The sequence below is a fragment of the Arachis duranensis genome, chromosome 9, assembly GCF_000817695.3.
Source record: "Arachis duranensis cultivar V14167 chromosome 9, aradu.V14167.gnm2.J7QH, whole genome shotgun sequence".
Taxonomy (NCBI): domain Eukaryota; kingdom Viridiplantae; phylum Streptophyta; class Magnoliopsida; order Fabales; family Fabaceae; genus Arachis; species Arachis duranensis.
In genome coordinates, this window is record NC_029780.3 from 113,946,276 (window position 1) to 113,959,384 (window position 13,109).

A 13,109-nucleotide genomic window follows, 5' to 3' on the forward strand; every position below is an offset into this window, starting at 1 on the left:
GTTAGGTCATTTGGGCTTGGGGTAGGTTTAATTTAGGATTTTTCATAAAATTGGTTCAGTTCGGTTTGGTTAGAATTTTTCTTATAAGAACCGAAAACCAAACCGAATCGCAAAAAAACTGCAAAATCTCATTTTTTCAGTTTTTTCGGTTTTTAATTTATTCGGTTATCAGTTTTTTTGGTTCGGTTAGTCGATTTTGTTCGGATTGGATCGGTTTTGAACATTCCTAATTTTGATCACACTATAAACATGACTTCTATTGTTTATTTGATTAATCAATAAATCCAAAAGTCTCACTCTTATAACAAAGCAAGAGAATGTTTTAGTTCACATGAAGAAAAGATGGAAATTAATTAGGGACCTTAGTAAAAGTTTTACTAATGAGTAAAAAAATTACTCCAATAGCCATTGAAATTAAGTTTTTCTAAAACGATCGAGAAAGTTGATGAAATAAAAAAAAATGAATAATTACCTTTAAATTAAAGTTTTAGTATTTGCACATGATAAAATTACAAAATTTAGAGGCCTGCTACACATACAAGCCTTTTTGGTTTACAAGTCTTACAAGTTGGCACAAGCCCAATAAAACACACACGCATTACACTCTCACATTCAAGAATAAATACATGCATGTTATTCAACCACTTCTTGTTTCCAAAGCGCGCTACTCACCATGCATTATGAATGACTCTTCTTCTTCCTCCATGAAAACGAGTTTCTTGCCAATCGTTTTGAAGATAATGGAACTTCAGAAATACACCCAAACGATTACAAAAATACACCCAAAGGATTACAGAAATACACCCAAAGGATTACAGAAATTCACCTAAACGATTACAAAAATATACCCAAAGGGTTTAAGAAATACACCCAAAGGATTTAAGAAATACACCCAAAATTTGTTGAAGTACACCTTATGCATAATTCAGAACTCTTCCTCTTTCTCTTCCTCATCTTCAGCTGCTTCTTCTTCTTCAAAAATGATTTCAGAGCTTGATGTCAAAAAACAATGGAAATCAAGAATAACGAAGAAAGAAAACAGAGAGAAAAAGCACGTAAATGAAGAAGGAGAAAGAGAATGCAAGAAACGAAAGAAAAGAAGAAGAAGAAGAAGAAGAGGAAGAGGAAGAAGAACGTGCAAGAAGAAGAAGAAGAAAGTCCAGTGAAAAAGTGTAATAATGGTTCGAAGTGCGTTAATATAAATGACTTGTAAAGACTTGTATAAAAAAACACTTGTATGTGGAGAATTATTCCAAAATTTAATGGTAATCGCTATTAGAAAATAACTAACTATCCCGATGGATTTTACCGACAAATTTTGGCAATTGAAATTATCGTCAAGATTTGCAACAGATTTTCCATCAATAAAAAAGTAAGATGATGAATTTTTAATGAAATTCCAATGATAGAATCAAGAATCTATCAATAATTTTGTCAATAAAAGTTAAAACTCACGAAATTAGAAATAAATGTTGTGATAAGGGATGAGTTGGATGTTCATTAATATTTGGGCGGGTGAGTTTTTTAATGAAAGAAGGCTTTAATGAAGTTTGAAAAATCAAAGCCTAATATGTGTATAAATAGGAAGTTAAATCTCCGTTAATAACACAGAAAAATAATAATAACAAATACTTTCCTCTCTCTCTCCCATTACATTGCAATAACATATAAAATTCTCTTTTCTCTTCGTGAATTTTTTAAAATTGCAATATACTAGTAAATATATAAATTACTTATATTATAATGAGATAATTATATTAGTGAATATCAATACTCTACTCTTCTATTTATATTTTTTATTTTATATTATATCTTCCTTGTTTATTTATTTTACAACATGTTATCAGTACGAGACTTGATCAAAATTTAGGAAGACTCAGGTAATAAATTTTCATTATGTCAAAACTCACTCATCTTGAATTTAATGCTCTTGATATATCTGGAAATAACTACTTATCATAGATATTAGATGTTGAAATCCATCTTGATTCAATGGATCTTGGAGATACTATTAAGGCTGAAAACAATGCATCCCAAAAGGATAAAGCCAAAGCCATGATCTTCCTTCATCGTCATCTTGACGAAAGATTGAAAAATGAATATCTCACATTAAAAGATCTTATAGATCTGTGAAAAAATCTTGAATAAAGGTATAATCATCAAAAGACAGTGATACTTCCTCAAGCCCGATATGAATGAACGCACTTGCGTCTATAGGATTTTAAATCCATAAATGAATATAATTCAGCAATGTTTCGAATCTCCTCACGAATGAAATTATGTGGAGAAAAGATAACTGATAATGATATGTTAGAGAAAACTTTCTCGATCTTCCATGCCTCGAATGTGCTCCTGCAGCAGTAGTATCGAGAAAAAGGATTTAAAAAATATTCTAAATTAATTTCTTACATTCTTGTTACTGAAGGCAACAATGAGTTGCTTTCAAAAAATCATGAAGCGCGTCCAGCTGGCACCATCCCATTTCCTGAAGCAAATGTTGCAAATCATAACCCCATAAGAGGTGAATGGCAAGGTTTTGGAAACAAGAAAAATTATAGAAGGAAGAAAAATTATGTTCACAATAAAGGATATCACCAAAAGTCGGATAAAGAAAGAAACAATGGGAAAAATAAATCAACAGAGGATAAATATTTCCGTTGTGATGGAAAGAGTCATTGGTCGCGTACTTGTCGTACTCCAAGGCACTTAGTCAATCTTTATCAAGCATCTTTGAAAAAGGACGACAAAGGAAAGGAGACGAAATTTGTTTCAAATGATGCTGCTGAAAATTATACCACTCATTATGATGTATCTTATTTCTTTGATGGTCCTGAAGGAAATATTGGTCATTTAATCAATGATAAAAAATTTAATATGTGGGTTTGTTAAGTACTCATGTAAATAAATAAAATAAAATAAAAATTAAGTTTTATTCCCTATGTATTTGAATTTCAAGTGTGATGTATATAAATAATATTTAATAAAATATTTATGTTTATGAATTTCAAAATTACTAAATATGCCAAGTTCTAAAATAATAATAATAAAATTTTTAGTATATGATACTATGCATAGTATTTTTTAGAAAAACAATCAAGAAAATAATTTTACTACACATATACTTTTACTCATTTTATTATTATTATTATTTGTCTTTGAAGAAAATAACAAGGACATATAATGAAGATGTTTGCCTTGCAGATAGTGTCAGTTCGCATACCATTCTCAAAAGTAATATATATTTTACACATATTGTACCAAAAGAAGAATATGTTAATACTATTATTGGCTCAGACAATATGATAGAAGGCTCCAGAAGAGAAATAATATTTTTCTCGGAAGAACAAAATTCATAATAAATAATGCACTATTGTCTACCAAGTCTCTAAGAAACTGAGTTTTAAAGATATTCGCCGAAATGGGTATCATATTGAAATAATGAATGAGGAAAATTATGAGTACTTATGTATCACAACTCATGATTCAAATAAAATGGTTATATTAGAAAACTTACCCTCACTTTTATCTGGATTATATTATACTAAAATTAGTGCAATTGAATCACATGCCATTGTAAACCTGAAGTTTACCAGCTCAAATGAATTCATAACTTGGCATAAGCGATTGGGTCATCCGGGAACAACTATGATGCTGAGAATTATTGAAAACTTCCATGGACATTCATTAAAGAACTAGAAGATTCTTAAATCTAGTGAATTTTTTTGTGCTGCACGTTCTCAGGAAAAGTTAATTTTAAGGCCATCACTAGTAAAGATTGGATTTGAGTCTCCTGCATTCCTAGAAAGGATTCACGGCGATATATGTGGACCTATTCATCTATCATGTGGATCTTTTAGATATTTTATGGTCCTAATAGATGCATCTTTGAGATGATCACATGTGTACTTATTGTCTTCTCGCAATTTGGCGTTTGCGAGATTACTTGCTCAAATTATTCAATTAAAAGCACAATTTCCAGAAAATCCAATCAAAGCAATTTGTCTTGATAATGTTGGTGAATTTACTTACCAAGCCTTTGATGCTTATTGTATGGATAACGGAATAAGCATTGAATATTCAGTAGCTCATGTTCACACACAAAATAGGTTAGCGGAATCACTTATTAAATGCCTCCAATTAATTGCTAGACCTTTACTTATGAGAACAAATCTCCCAACCCCGGTTTGGAGGCATGCTATTTTACATGCCACAGCACTTCTTCGTTTGAGGCCAACAAGTTACCATCAGTTCTTTCCCATGCAATTAGTTTTGGCTAGCAGCCAAATATTTCTCATTTAAGAATATTTGGGTGTGCGATATATATTCCCATTGCACCATCTTCTCACACCAAAATGGGACTCCAAAGAAAATTGGGAATATATGTTGGATATGATTCTCCCTCTATAATGAGGTATCTCTAGAGATATATTTAAAGTCCAATTTGCAGATTGTCATTTTGATGAATCAAAATTTCCAACATTAGGGAAATAGAATAAGCTTCCTAAAAGGGAAATTAATTGGAATGCATCATCCTTGATACATTTAGATCCTCTATCAAGACAATGTGAACTAGAAGTTCAAAAGATTATACATGTGTAAATAATAGCAAATGAATTTTCTGATACATTTTTTGATATGAAAAGGATAACTAAATCCTATATACCAGCTAAAAATGCTCCAATTCGAATTGATGTCTCAGTCAGACAAAGAGCCACCGAAATAAATTCACGTCAGAAGCGTGTTAGGCCTGTCGGTTCTAAAGACAAAAATTCTCAAAAAAGAAAAGAGGTAAATACTATTCCTGTTGAAAAAGATAAAGACATAGTAAAGACACATGCAGTTGTCTAAAATTCTGATATAGTTTCAACGCCAAAAGACGTTCAGGTACCTGAAAATTGTGAAAATGACGAGATCTCGATAAATTGTGTCTTTACAGGAGAAAAATGGGACCGAAATAAGACAATTGTCAATGAAATATTTGCATATAATGTGGCACTAAATATCATGCATAAAAGTAAAGATCTTGAGCCAAGAACAGTCGAAGAATATCGACAAAGAAATGATTGGCTAAAATGGGAAAAAGTTATGAAGGCTGAGTTAGACTCACTTGCAAAACGTGAAGTCTTTGGACCTGTAGTCCGTACACCATATGATGTAAAACCTGTTGGATACAGATGGGTATTTGTGAGAAAACAAAATGAGAAAAATAAAGTTGTACGTTACAAAGCTCGACTCGTGGCACAAGATTTTTCACAAAAGCTTGGTATAGATTATGAAGAAACATATTCTCCTGTAGTGGTTGAAATAATATTGCATTATTTGATCAGTTTATCCACATACCATAAACTACATATGCATTTAATGAATGTGATAACAACCTACTTATACGAATCATTAGATCGTGATATCTATATAAAAATTCCTGAAGAAGTAAAGATATATAAATCGTCCAATGAGTATTCACAGGGATTATACTCAGTCAAATTGTAAAGATATTTATATGGTTAAAAGCAATCTGGATGAATGTGGTACAATCGTCTTACATAGTATCTGGCCAAAAACGGATTCAAGAATTATGATATCTGCCCATGTGTTTTCATAAAGAAATCTGCATCTGACTTCATTATAATTGCTGTGTACGTTAATGATTTAAATATCATTGGAACCCCTGAAGAGATTCCAATAATTATAAAAGTTCTAAAAGAAGAGTTTGAGATAAAAGATCTTAGAAAGACTAAATTTTATCTCGTCCTGCAGATCGAGCATACAAAAAATGGGATCTTTATTCATCAAACAGCATACACAGAAAAGATTTTGAAGAAATTTTATATGGATAAATCACATCCCTTGAGTACCCCAATGATCGTAAGGTCTTTAGATGTGGAAAATGATCAATTCCATCCTAAAGAAAAAAATAAAGATATCCTTGGTCCTGAAGTACCATATCTTAATGTCATTGGGGCACTGATGAATCTTGCTAATAACACACGACTTGATATATCATTTTCTGTGATTTATTAGCAAGGTATAATACCTCTCCAACCAAAAGACATTGGAATGAAATCAAACAAATCTTTCGATATCTTCATGGGACGGTTGATATGGGATTGTTCTATCTATGTGGATCCAAGTCACAAATAGTTGGCTATGCAAATGCAGGATACTTGTTTCATCCACACAAAGGAAGATCTCAAACAGGATATTTATTCACATATGGTGATACAGCTATATCATAGAGGTCAATGAAACAGACGATAGCAGCAACATCTTCTAATCATGTTGAAATACTAGCGATACATGAAGCAAGTCGCGAGTGTTTTTGGCTCAGAAGTTTGATCCAATATGTTCTATCATCATGTAGACTGATCGATCATAAGATAGCTCCAACTGTTATGTTTGAAGATAATGCAGCATGCACTGTGCAACTTAAAGGCAGATACATCAAAGGTGATAGAACAAAGCATATTTCTCTCAAATTCCTCTTTACTCATGATCTTCAAATCAATAAACAATTGATGTGCAACAGATCCGCTCAAGCGATAATCTGGCAAATCTATTTACAAAGTCACTTCCAAAATCCTCATTTGAAAGATTGGTACATCAGATTGGGATGCGCCGATTCCAAGACATTAAATAATGTTGACCAGAGGGGGAGAATCTACTCTTTTTTCCTTGGTCAGGTTTTTGTCCCTAACGTATTTTTCTTGACAAAGTTTTTAACGAGACAGTCACATCTCAAAGGATATTGTGCACTTTTTCCTTTACTAAATTGAGTAAATTCCTTTTTTCATTGGTTTTTTTTTAATTAAAATTTTGACGAGGCATAATCTTAAATGGTCGTCCAAAGAGAAGTGTTGTGATAAGGAATGAGTTGAATGCCTATTAATACTTGGGCAGCTTAATTTCTCAATAAAAAAAGGTTTTAATAAAATTTAAAAAATTAAAGCCTAATATATATATATATATATATATAAGAGATTTAAATTTCTTTTATTTTGTATTATATCTTCCTTGTTTATTTATTTTGCAACAACAAAGTAATTTTTGGAAGTTAAGAAAGGGTTCAGTTTTCCTTTTCGACGCGACGGTTTGTCATTTAAGACGAGGAAGGTAGCGGCGGACGGGGAGTACAACAAACGCAGATAATGGCGGAGGATGGCGGAGCAGCAACAATAATTGGAAGGAATGAACACGAAGAAAGAGAAGACGAAAGAGAAACACCGAAAGAGAAGAAAGAGATGTCTCCATGGGAGCAGCACTCGGCGGTGATCAAGCTTCCCCGGTTCGACTACAACGCCCCCTCCTCTCTCCTTCATGGCTCCCATTCGGGCTTTCTTATCACTTGTACTATCAGTCAGTTACTTCCTTCTCTTCTCTTCTTTCTCCATTTTCCCACTGTTCAGTTAGCTCTCTTTTCTATATATATATACACCAATTTGGAATCATGTTTTACAGAACGGGAGAAAAGCGCTACCAAGGAAGCAATCTCTATACTCCACAAGGTTCCCCCTTTCTTTACCCTCTTCTCTTAACCGTTATTATTCTCATGTTTCAATGTTAAATGCTATTAATTAACAAAAGAAAATGCTACATGCACACAAAAAAAGTCATTATTTGTGCAAATTTATACACGTTGATTCACATATTTTTCTAACTAAATAATTAGCTACTGGAATAATCAGCCATAGTAGAATAATCAAACTTTTTTTGAGTAGTATAATAAAAAAAAATATTAGAGATGTTAAATACAGATTTCTATACGCAGTGGCGGATTGGTGACTGATGTAAACGTAGCATGATTGATTACCAAATAATGATTCTGTGTCATTAGAGAGATTGGAGTATATTAATGCACAAACAAGACCTTCTAACTTTTCATACAGTTTGCCAGGCCCTTCAGCAAGGGTTCTTATAACATTTTGAACGACCTTAAAGATGATAATGCTTCTAAGAAAACAAGGGTATGCACAGAAGATGATGCTGGGGAGTGTTTGGACAACAAGGTAAAGGAAACAGCCTCTGCCACTGCTCACTCTGGAGACGGTATTGGTGTATATAGTTGGACCTTTTTTTTGTCTTCCAGTTTTGGGAGGGAGAAGAAGATAGTGTTTTTGGTTTGTTGAACTGAAAATTCATGGCCTCAATGGTGGCAGGAATTTAAGCGGGAGCGGTAATAGAGCAGAGACAGACGCCGAAGGAGTTCCTGGTCTTTCCCTGGTTAAGCTTACAAGGAGTGGTTTGCTTCTCTTTACATATCCGGAGGACGCATTGCCGGACACTGTTGATATTGTGTCAAATATCATTCAAGCTTATGAATCTGGGAGTGTTAAATCGCCAGCGCAAGTAAATTTGCTTATGCTTTTAGTGTTAGTTCAAAATGTTGTGTTCATGGTTCTAGGAAGTAAATGGTGATGTGGATTTATGCCATTCCTTCCTGGCCATGGAAGAAAACGAAGACGTATTTCTTGAAGAAAAGCTGAGCCAAGATTTTTGTTCAAGAAAACACTGATTGACTTTTTGAACCTAAGTGGTTAAACAAGTTTGATAATTGGTTGACTATCCACTGATACATTTGTTCAGCCTTCAAGCCCTAACAACCATTGATGCAGTAACTTTAAGCTTTTGAAATGATTGATAAAAATGTGGAATTGCATATCTTGCTTCTAATTTTTGTTGAGTGGGCATATTAGTTTTGCGAACGGAGACTAGCTTTTAGTGAGTGATTTCAGTTCACATCTTTTCTGGCACTAATGGTGAGCATATTTTCTCTGCAGCTGGTGCCATCGCATTTTCCCAGGCTACCTGTGGTTTAAATGAAAAAGAGCTTGAAGAAGTATTATCAATGCTAGTTAAAAAGTTTGTGGATGATAAACAGAACATACTTGACCGACCTGTAAAGGTGCAATACAATATTACCTTTCTGATGCAAATGAGCCTCACCTCATGATAAGTCCTGTACTCATCAATAAGTCTTGATATTTGTAGATGAATTAAAATCTTAAACCAATCTCGTACGATGAAAGTTTTAGAGTTTAGACAATCAAAGTCCATGTTTAGCAGTATTGACTTTTATTCTGTAGTTTGCTGTTGGGTACAACCGAAGAGGAATTGAAGAGGAATTGAAGAGACGAAGTCTGTGAAAGAAAAATCATAGGATTCCAATGCATTCAGTTTGCTAGACCGCAATAAGTGCTTTGGCATAGTGGCTTCTGCAGTCAATCGTGTGGTGGGAGATTCAGTAGTTGACCTCAGGACTCCAGAGGTAAACATGTTGTACGCCCCCAAACATAGTCTAGCTTGTGCTACTCACATTTGTGCATATTCTCAGTATTGACTCTATTGTTGCAGTTGTGTGTTCTTGTTGAAGTGCTCCCCATTTCCGGAGTGCCAAACGGGTCGATAGTGGTTGCTGTCTCTGTCCTCCCTAGGAACCTTGTTAGTACGAAGCCTCGGCTCTGCGTCAGGGCCTTGAATTCAAATACAAAGGAAGGGTGTATGGCTGAATGAGAAGTGCCGGTGATTCTTTCAGATGGCTTATGCTGGAATACATGGCATGTCCCTTATGACTCTTTGATACAACTAAAAGTAGCCCCTCTCAAACTCGGCTGAAGGTATGAGCAATAGCCTAACAAATTATACTGACTCTGTTAACAAGTAGAACCTGCTGTCAATTTCGCACCCATTTATAATGTGGCTATTATGTCAATTGAATGTGTTTTGTGAACAAAACTGAAACACAATGGAACCCTATTGTCTTGTGATACATGAGTGGGTTTATTTGTTGTGCTTCACCAATTTTATATCTTATGGTATATTGATGAAACCAAAAATAGTTTGCATTTGATATAGAATTTTCTGATATGCATGATGTATAGTCAATTCAGTAGTCCAGGTGTAATTAAACCATGTTAGAAAGCTTATTTCTTACAAGCTGAGGTCCATAAATTTGACAATTAATGTGGTAATAAGCATGTTATGCAGTATATATTTGTTTATTTCTTTGTTTAATTGTCATAATCCATAAGTTAATTATTACAGTTATGCTACACGCTCCAACTACTAAGTCTAACCAAGTTGGTCCAAACTAAAAAAAAATTAGTTTCATTAGTGAAAGCGTGAATACACGCTCCAACTACATAGAGCGTTCCCGCGCTCCTCCTCCTTTGCGTGTTTCCTCCTCATCGTCATTCTTTTATTGTTACTGTTGCCGCTGCGTTTTTTTTTTTCTTTTCCTCTTCCTCTTCCGAGTGATTTTGTAGCATTATGTGTTTCTTCTTCTTTTTTGTTTGATTTTTTCTTGTTTTTATTCTTATTAAGAGAGTAATACTAGAAGAATCATGAGAAGGTAAAACAAGAAGAAGATTAACAAGAAAAGAAGAAGATAATGATGAAGAATGAGAAGGTGATGTTTTGAGTTATGCAGAATATATTAGCTAGATTTAAAATTTACATGCTTGTGTTTTTGTGATTGATTGAATCTTGTTTGTATGCTTGTTGTGAATTAAATTTGTTTTTGTATCATCATCATTAAATAATTTCGGTGCATTCTGGATTTAGATCAGGTGCATTTGGTTTGTGTTTGTTTTGAACTGAGTTCGTTTGTGTGTCGTCATCGTTAAGTAATTTCGGTGCATTCTGGATTTAAATAAGGTGCATTTGGTCTCATTGAATTGGATTTGATGTAATTAGTTCATGTAAGTTAATTGTAGTATTTCTGGTGTCATATAAGCCATATTGATGACTTTTTTGGATTTAAAATTTACATGCATGTATTTTTGTGGATGATTGAATCTAGTTTGTGTGTTTGTTTTAAGTTGAATTTGCTTGTGTGTCATTATTATTAAGTAATTTCGGTGCATTCTGGATTTAAATAAGTTGCACTTAGTCTTTTTTTTTTAACTGAGTTTGTTTGTGTGTCGTTATCATTAAGTAATTTCGGTGCATTTTGAATTTAAATAAGGTGCGCTTGGTTTTATTGACTTGGATTTGGTTAATTAGTTCATGCAAGATAATTGTAGTACATCTGGTGCCATTATTGATGATTTTTCTGGATTTAAAATTTACATGCATGTATTTTTGTGAATGATTGAATCTAGTTTATGTACTTATTTTGAACTGAGTTTGCTTGTATGTCGTCATTATTAAGTAATTTCGGTGCATTCTGGATTTAAATAAGGTGCACTTGGTATGTGCTTGTTTTGAACTGAGTTTGTTTGTGTGTCATCATCATTAATTTTAGTGCATTCTGAATTTGAACTGTTCTACATATAAAAAGAAGACAGCGATGATGACAATAACAATAACAATGATGATAATAGAAGAGGAGGAGGAAAAAGAAGGAGGATATCAAAGAAATTCATATGAGAAAAAGAAGAGGAGGAGATGGAAATGAAGGTGGTGGTGTGGTGGTAGTAACGACGACGATAATAAAAGAGAATGAGAAGGAAAAGGAGAAGAAGCTGGAAAACGATTATAACAACTTGGTTGAATTGGGTTAAGTATTTTATTTGATTGTAGAATTTTATTCTAATTGTTATGTATATCTACTGTTTTCATATGAAAACACGCAATATAAGCGACTTAATAATAATGTGAATCTGGTTTTGAAAAATGAGAGAAACAATAAACATTATGTTTTGTAACTTGTAAGTTACGACTATAGCATATTAGCATCATGGAATTTTGATGGATCAACTGTATTCTCTATTTTGTTGGAAACCACATAGATTTAACACGAGAAATAGCAGTCTCACAAGGGATTGTGTGAACAAGGAAGATCAGAGATGATTTCGACAATAATGCAAAACCCAAAAAATTACCATGCATCAGAACACACAAGATTTCTCAATCTTAAATAATATTATTATTAAGGACCAAAACTACATGGTCCAATTATTTTCGGCTCAATATCAAATCATATTCAGCAATAAACAAGCAAATCATATTCCTTCGGCTTAATCAGTGGCTCTAGGGATAATCTCAATCTTGTCACCAAGCTCAACCTGTTGCCACTCCATGGATCTATCACGTTCCATCACCCTACCATGGTGAAGAATGTGGCACCCATCCTTAACAGCAGGAGTAATATTCTCTCCGAAATTCTGCAGATTTTCACTCAACTTGCGAAGCATATCTCTAGCAGTGACTCGAACATTAAACTTGAAGCTTGGAATATTCCTGGATGAAACCAGCACTGAGAAAGTCTCTGCTGCAGGATCGGTGGTGCTACTGCTACCACCTCGAACCTTAACATACACACTACCCGGCACCAATGCGAAGATCACATGAATGCGAGAGTGTTCAGCGATGCCATATGACTCCAAGACCTGATCATGTTCAAGGATCTGCGTGTTGAACAACAGATGTTGGTCTGAAATGGGAAGCGTAAGAAGCGTTTGCAGCCTCTCCTTGAATTTTAGGACCGTGCATTTGAGGTCAACTTCCAAGAACAATGGCGTTGGCTTCATTTTCGCCGAAGACACCAATGTGAAAACCGCGACAATGCAAGAAAGGAGAAGTTCGTAATTTATAGTGTAGGGTGAAAATCCTAACCTTTTTTCATGCAGAGCAGTTTCAAACGTATTTTGGTAACACCATAAATGTATAATCTCATTGTGGATTTGAATTTAATAGACTACATAAATGATGAATTGACTTGAAAAATGAGTAAATGATGAACGAGAATTGTAATTCATCTTTATAATTAGGGTTTTGCTAACCTGTGTTCTAAGGACAGCTGTTAAGATTATAAATTAAAAAAGTTTTTATTAAAAATATATAATTTTAAGTTTGCAATGCATTTGTTTTACATTTTTTTAAAAAAATTAAAAAATTTTCACTAATTGTAGTCTTATATGAGCTTTAAAAGCACATATTAGCTAAACATTTTTATTATTATTTTAATACTTTAAATAAATAAAAATTTAAATATATGTAACAGCAACAATATAAAAGTAGCAAGTATCCTAAATTCATTGAACGTATACCCCATTCAATAATATAAAATTATAAATTCACAACAACAATATAGCACAGCAACAAAAACAACCATATACACTAATAATTAGAAAAAAAACAATGATCCACTATTAAACCTATATATTGCACTA

General features: G+C 33.4%; 1 pseudogene; it reads left to right on the plus strand.

Annotated features, from left to right (window-relative positions):
• The first annotated feature begins 7,058 nt into the window (after positions 1–7,058).
• Positions 7,059–11,676, plus strand: LOC107467234 (uncharacterized; annotated as a pseudogene).
• Positions 11,677–13,109: the final 1,433 nt, after the last annotated feature.